Source organism: Anoplophora glabripennis, unplaced genomic scaffold (genome assembly GCF_000390285.2).
Source record: "Anoplophora glabripennis isolate ALB-LARVAE unplaced genomic scaffold, Agla_2.0 scaffold197, whole genome shotgun sequence".
Classification (NCBI taxonomy): Eukaryota; Metazoa; Arthropoda; class Insecta; order Coleoptera; family Cerambycidae; genus Anoplophora; species Anoplophora glabripennis.
In genome coordinates, this window is record NW_019416387.1 from 831958 (window position 1) to 840295 (window position 8338).

Sequence of the window (8338 nt, forward strand, 5' to 3'; positions counted from 1 at the left end):
ATTTAATATCCCGGAATTCAATTCAACAAATGTAACAACTCTAAGCAGAACATATTCAATCAATGTTCACGCGCCGCCACTGACTAATACAAATGCAAGACCTTCTTGACGCTATTACATAGCTACTTTTTCGGTCTTTAGAAAAGAACCTGATTTTTCTGGAAAACTGTTAAGAGATAAGTATGGACAACCTTATATCAGTCGAAAGGGCATTAAATTTTGCATTCACCCATGACAATTCATATGATTCATTACATTTGAAAAAAAAAGTTTTTCAACTCGTAAGATTATTAAATGCAGGTCTCAGTATTTCCGAGTCTGAATAACGTACACGTTTTGCTCACAGATGACAAGATGGAGCAATTTATGTCAAAACGAACTGTGAAAACTGCAGGTTTCTAACTGTTACGGTTTAGATGCTATCTAGCCTCCCTTAGAGAGCTAAAATCGTGGTTTTTTTCAAAAACAACTGATTATCTCAAAAATGGTAAGTTTTAAATACCATGTACATTAATATTAACAAGGAATTCGAAAACGCAATAATATACAAGGTGTTCCATTTAAAATAACAAAGTAATGTAGCGCCCACGCGAAATGGAACATCCTGTAAAGCTAAAAATATTTTCTTTACATGGCCCACATGATTCCAGACAACTTTTATTTTTTATATATTTTACAGTTACAGAGTTACAGAAGAATCCCTCTTAGGTGAAACACCCTGTAGACTCGGAATGAAGGACAAAAATTTGTTATTCTAATACTGCATGTGCTAATCATTAAAAAACCCAGGTTATACACCCATATAAGCAAGTTCTGATCTACAGTAATTTAATTTCATAAAAAAAACTGGAAAAACTTGATTCAATACCTATATTTTACAATCAGTGTTATACACTAAGATCGATGATACCTACCTACCTCAACGAACGAAAAACTATACAGCAAATATAAACAATAAAAACAATTCGCAATATAAAATTTCGATCTCTCGTCACATTTTTTTAGCATAAACGGTATCGCAGATTAAGTGGTACTACATTAAAGAAGCGGCATTTAAAAAAGAAGTAGTGCAAAAAGAATAATCCAATTAAGTAATCTTCGTTTAATAAAATGTGATGTTAAAAACTTCTCTAGCAGCATGATTTTCATATACCACAATTCATGATAATTATGAATAATTTGTATAGCGTAAGGTTAAAAAAAAATCGTTTTCACAGCAGAATTTGAAAAAACTTATGACTTGTTTCAAAGTGCTTAATCAAGTAAGAATATTTTTTTATAAAATTTACACCATAGGAACTTTCTTAAAATTAATTAAGGAATAATTTCTTTATTATAAGAACGTAGTTAAGGGCCACCCTGTATAGAAAAAATACTAAATTTCTGAAGAAGCAGTGAAAAATAATACATTTTTAGAAGTAAATTTTCATTTATGGCATTTTTTTTATTTGTCAGTGGTGTATCAATTTAAAAAGGTCTCGTGTAACAATTGTTATTATTATTAGATTTTCCGATTCTCTAACTAAAATTAAATTTATTGTTTTTAACTTTAACACCCTGTATTGAATTAATTATCCCTTTTTCATCGTAGTATCTAGTAGTGAAGTTCAATTTTCCGATTTCTACATTCCGTAGAAACTGATTATTTGTAAATAGAAGTAAAAAAACATTCATCTTCTTGCATATGATATGTTGCAATATCTCAAGCATTTTTAGCAATAATTCTAAAACCACTTATAGTATTTCTCGAACCTTTGTTAACTTTAAACTCTTAATTGATGAATTAAATATATGGGCGATTTCTCTTGGAAGTGCCCATAATTCATAGAAATTTCATTACGCCAACTGACAATAAAAAAAATTATGTGTTATTTTGCGAGTTTCGACATGCAATACTGGGAGAAAGTTTCTGCTAATGGCGTGCTATTATCTAATATAAGCATATGTTAACCGCAATCACGCTAATGTATGGGTGAATGCAAGTCTGGGTGATCGCAGCAATCTCGAAAATGAAGCACAGTAAATCGGTTCCTTCGTTGAATGAATAGGCGTTGGCAGAGCTGTGGCGGTCAATAAAAAAATAGAACGTATTCGAAGATACGAGCGGCAACTTTAACAAAGTAATTTGACTGACCAAAATGTTAAATGTATTTCACAATCAGTTTTAATTCAGAAAATATGCAGGGTGATTCACAAATGGTGACCAAAAATGACACCTCATATTCTTTAGTGAAATTTAAGGGGAGTCATTCGTATAAAGTTTTTATCTAGGACGCTTCATTAAAAAGATACAGGGTGCTAAACTTAAAAATGTTTTTATTTTTTTTTAATAATTTAAAAACTAGTAACTGAAATAATTTGAAATTGGGCATATGTATTTATGTAAACATTGTCCAAAATCTGAGCGCTTTTCCTAAAATTTACATTCTCCAGTGGGGGAGCTACAGGGTATCGGTGACATATTTTTCTAAATAAAATAGTACGCCACTGTTTTACGGTAACAACCATGATATTTTCGAAATTGAATTCGTCCTTCAATTTTCTACAAATTACTACTCTCTTATGTTTTTCCACAAAAGCCTGATTTTCGAGTAAAACTTAAAAATCCAACTGAAAACACTTTTACTTAAATGATATGACAAGCACTAAGCATTTTTTAGGTAGGTAGTTTGGACAAGACATAGCTAATACAATGCGAAACATCGCCATAATGTTAAAAAATGCTGTCACCACCGTTCTTGGCGAAAATTCGAAATATTTGAAATTATTCCATTTTCGTGGTTGAAAACAGTATTGCATTGTCGAAACCAAGAGAGTTGCATGAACAAAATTTGGACAAGACATAGCTAATACAATGCGAAACATCGCCTTTATGTTAAAAATGCTGTCACCTCCGTTCTTGGTGGTAAAAATTCGAATTATTTGAAATTATTCAATTTTGGTGGTTGAAAACAGTATTGCATTGTCGAAACCAAGAGAGTTGCAAGAACAATTTTTAAGTTTTATTCGAAAATCACGTTTTCTTCGAAAAAACATAAGAGAGTAGTAATTTGTAGAATATTGAATGACGAAGCTGAAAATATCAGGGTTGTTGCCGTAACGCAGTGTCACCGATACCCTGTATCTCCGCCACTGGAGCATGTAAATTTTAGGAAAAGCCCTCAGATTGTGGACAATGTTTATATAAACACATGTGCCCAATTTAAAATTATTTCACTTACTAGTTTTCAAATTATTTAAAAAAATTAAAAATATTTTTTGAAGTTTAACACCCTGTATCTTTTTAACGAAGCGTCCTAGACAAAATCTTTATAGGAAAGACTCCCCTTAAAATTCACCAAAGAATACGAGGTTTCATTTTTGGTCACCATTTGTGAATCACCCTGTATATATGAGTCAGTATTGTCGTGAATTTCATAAAATACGTAAAGGTTTTTTTAACTTTTTGTATTATTTTATTGTTTATTGTTATTTATTATACGCAAAAAATCTGAATTAAGTAGTTCCAAATTTGCACCAGACTAAAATAATACATTAAACCTACATCTGCAGAAATATCATATCAATAATACAACTGAAGTGTGTGTTATAGTGATGCGTATTTTTTGTTTGAAAAATAGTAATAAAGAAGGTTTACCACAAATAAGTAACTTACAACAATCGCTAATAGCTCATCGAAGTTTCGCGCCAAACCAGTCGAGTGGTGTGACGTCACAAATGTTCTACAACCTCAGAATTGGAAATTATTTATCATGGTTAATCCTAAAGCTATCCACCTGATTTTTTCACCAGATATTTAGAGGGTTAAATGTTTACTGAAAATGCACGAGGAAATGCACACATTTTAAACCGTCTTAGAGATTTCGTCTTCAAAGATTTTGAAAAAAAAAATCACTTCTTTTTCTATCATGTAAAGATAGTCTCACAAAATTTTATAGGATAATAGCTACATTTAGTACATACATAACCATACTAGTAATTCTGCATTTGAATTAACAGTGCCGTAGATATGAGGGGCGGCCAGCCCCTTTCATAAAGCGTAACTTTTACCCTTATCCTCTTGAAATATTTATGCATACTTGGTTAAAGGGAGATGTTTAAGAAAAATTTACGTTTGTAACATTTTTATATTTTCTTAAATTTTGAAGTAAACTACATAACGATGATTATTTTACAATAAGAACTAAGTTTTTCAAAAGAATTTTAATTAATAAGTTTGTAGACACATAAAAAACAAAATTTTAAATATACAAAAATAATAAACAATAAACAAATTAAACATAATATATATGTAAACTAGACTATGTTTACATTGTGATTAGTACGAATAGATGAAAATTTGCAAATTATTATTTCTAATTTTATGTACTACGCAAAACTTGATTCTTTGAGTGATTTCAAGCCAAAGGAATTATATAAATGTTGTGGACCCACATCAATAATTTTCGAGATATGAGGTGAAAAAAAAATCACCTTTTCTAAAATATATCCGAAGATATTTGATGCAGAATAACAAAATTTAGGCTAATAACTCATTTAATTAAGGGTAAAATCCACTAAATTAGGATATAAAAATACGTCCACCAATGGCGGAAATATTGTGAGCTTCTTTCACTAAAAACTCAACGCCACTGAATACATCGAAAATCAATTAATGTTACCAAGCACTTAAAACTACCATAACTCTAGAACTACTCGTTTTTTCCCCTAAATCCTCCAATACAAGTATGAAACAAAATGCAAAATATCTACGACACTGATTTCTTTCGGACTAGTTTGTACAGTGAGTACAATATTTGTTGAGATAGAGTTCCAAGAAATGAATAAGCCAATAAAGTTCTGTTATCGCAAGTACTGTAACAATTCACCGCAGCAGGGGCGTGCCTTGAAATTTTCTGCCAATGTCTTTCTACTTTGGGTGTCGAATGCGGTTAATTCCAAAGAAGCGACGAAGGGGTCTTCTTGGAATTTTCAACAAATATCGCATGGACTGTATTAAAATTGTATTTCCAGCAAAAAATCTTGTGAAATTTTTTTGAAAAACTATTAGTTCTCGAGTTATTCTACATTTTGTGGAGTATTTGGTGACGTTAATGAAAATAAATAAAATCAAAAATGGTTGGTTTTTCGAATAAAATTTAAGACACCTTATTTTTTCTTCGAAATGCCACAAGGAGTTACAGGTAATAATTGTATTTTCAAAATATCCAGTGGTGTCGAATTTGTGTGGTTTTCAGGGAGAGAGACTCCCATTATTTCCGCCACTGGTACACTAATTTGGTGCATTTTTTACATTGAATTAGACAAATCGTTAGCCCAAACTTCAATATTCTACATCTTCAGGTTAGAAATATTTTAGAAATGGTGATTTTTTTTCATTTCAATACCCTGTATCTCGAAAGCTATTAATTAATGAACACCTGTAACACAGGGTGTTAGAAGTTTGACTGCCTTAATTTTAACAGACTATAGAATACATTAAAATAAACAAAAAAACCTTATATGACACGGGTCCTCAACTCAACCATTTCCGAGAAAAAAAATATCAAAATCTCCAACTTGATGTACATAAGTTCGATTAATTAAGGAATACTGACATAACTGCGTGCATAGAATACTATATAATACAATGTTTATGACTTTTTTGAACTTCTTTATGCTTAATTCTAAAAAATAATGTAATAAATTTAAAATTCGATAAAATTCATATCGAGCAATGTGACAACGGCGCCGGCGGTTTATTAACACGAGGTACTAAGGTGTCCAGCGACCACCAATCCGCAATTCAGTTGGTATCTGGATTCGAACGTGTCGGAGTGTTTTTTGCGTACCATTATTTCCTTTTCTTCGGGTGTTCTCCAGCGAGTGTTTGGATTCGAAAGTGCCGTGCGTGTATCGAAAATGGTGGTGGACATTTTGAGCATATGTTGTAGTTTGTTTTGTACTTGTGCGTTTAAAAATTACTGAATTTTGCTATTTTGGTAAATATCTAAATTATTTTTAATACGTATAATTATTTGGACGACGTGAATCTTTAGGTACTTTAATTACATATTTTTCAAATTTGATTAAAAGTTCCTATTTTAAGAGATTCATAATTACTAATATTCGAGATAAAATTTAAGCACAACACTATCTTCATACTACAAAATTGATACATTTTATTTTATTTATTTAAAAACTGGTAAGCAATTGTCTTGAAATTTACTAAATGTTTCACAATAATAGCTGTTTACATTTTTTCCGTAGGACAAGTCTGCCGAGTGTACCTACACGTGGTGTTCATCAACATGTTAAGCGCTGTTGTCACATTGTGATGAAACTCCCCAATATTAATACTCGCTGTATTTTGAAAACCGTTAATCTAACGCCCCTGTAATATACAACTTTTTTATTCATTTATGATTACTCTACCTCATGCTGAGTAATGGCGTCAAACTTCTTTCACCTTGTATAGGCCTTGTAGTTTAAAATCACTCAAACAAGTATACGTACTTAATTAACACCCTGTATATAAGATATACTTTACGTACACTTTCGTCCATACTGAAAACAATGCGTGTGAAATATGATTACTAGGAGGTTCAGCCTCGAAAGTAGGGAAAGTTGGCTTGTAGGTCAAATATGTTTTCAATGCGTTTTACCTACTTTTATTAAAATTAAATACACATTATGAAAATTGAATGAATGTTTTTATCGAAAGAGAATATAGCTTCAAAAACTTTATATCTAGGTACTACTTGCATCATAGAAAACACTTGAGTATCAATGTCGTCGCAGTAATTATGCTAGTAACCTTTACTGTTGACTAACTTCCATAGCATAATAATACAGTTTGTGACCAATAAATCAATCATATCTTAGGGTCATATATTGCTCACAATATTATGTCAAAAACTGTAAGCAGCAACGTCAGCATATGTACGAATGTTTTGTTGTTTAATATACAGTGCTTTCGAAAAGTAACGAATAAATTCATTATTTTTTAAATTGAGAAGTTTTAAAAAAGGCACTTTTTGACATACGACCCATATTTGTGACGTCATCGTTGTTCTAGATATGACGTCATCGACAATTTTTTTAAATAGCAACCCCCAAGTTTGACCATGCCATTTGAAAGAGCGTGTCATTCTATATACACAGATCATGAAAAATTATGGTGTTACATAACAAAAATTTCAAGAAAATAATGTTTGAAGATTTTAAAATTTAATTTTCACAATACTGAAAATGATAATGATTATGTAAAAATCGACTAAATTAAATGTTCAAATTGTGCACCGTTGGCTGCCTGACAGTAGCCAAGACGATTAATAAATTATTTTTGGACATTATCAATAACTATACAGGAGGTATACGATGTATCTCGTGACGAATTCTTGCTTTTAAATCTTCTAAATTAACCGGTCTAGTAACGTATACTTTGCTTTTTAAGTATCCCCACAAGAAATAATCTAGGGGTGTCAAATCAGGCGATCTGGCTGGCCACTCAATCGGCTCCCTTCTCCCTATCCAACGATTCGGGAACAGCTCATCTAAATAAGCACGGACAGGTGTTGCATAATGGGGAGGTGCACCATTTAGTCGATTTTTACATAATCATTATCATTTTCAGTATTGTGAAAATTAAATTTTAAAATCTTCAAACATTATTTTCTTGAAATTTTTGTTATGTAACACCATCATTTTTCATGATCTGTGTATGTAGAATGTATGTCAAAAAGTGCCTTTTTTAAAAACAAAATCGACGTGCCAGGGGATTTTTTCGAAAACTTCTCAATTTAAAAAAATAATGAATTTATTTGTTACTTTTCGAAAGCACTGTATAATAAATTTTGCATTAAAAAAGTATATATGATGAAAAGTAGGAGCAAAAATACGTATAGTTTTTTTAAAATTTAGTCCCATTCCTGACCAAAATAAATACCAATAAAAAAACAATTTATATTGTTTTTGTCCATGCAAATGTATTTTTATGACCCACATAATTATCTATTAGACATTATAGTTTCCAAATTAATACGATTGTGTAAAGTATAACGAAATTTAAAGTAATTTTTAATGGAAGATCGTTTATACGAATAAACATTCCAGACATTCATAATTGTGTCAATGTTTAAACTGAGAAGTTGCCTAATGGATATTATTCCAATAATGATTAAAATTATCGTTATATCCTTCAGAATTTTTACAGACGGAGATAGAGAAAACAATAAAATCGTAAAGTTAGAGACAGAAGAATGAAACAATCTAAAATAAAAAAAGATACGTTAAAAAGGAAGTTAAAAAGATTTTTGAGTTAGTAAACATGATTTAATTTATTTATTATTTGTTTATT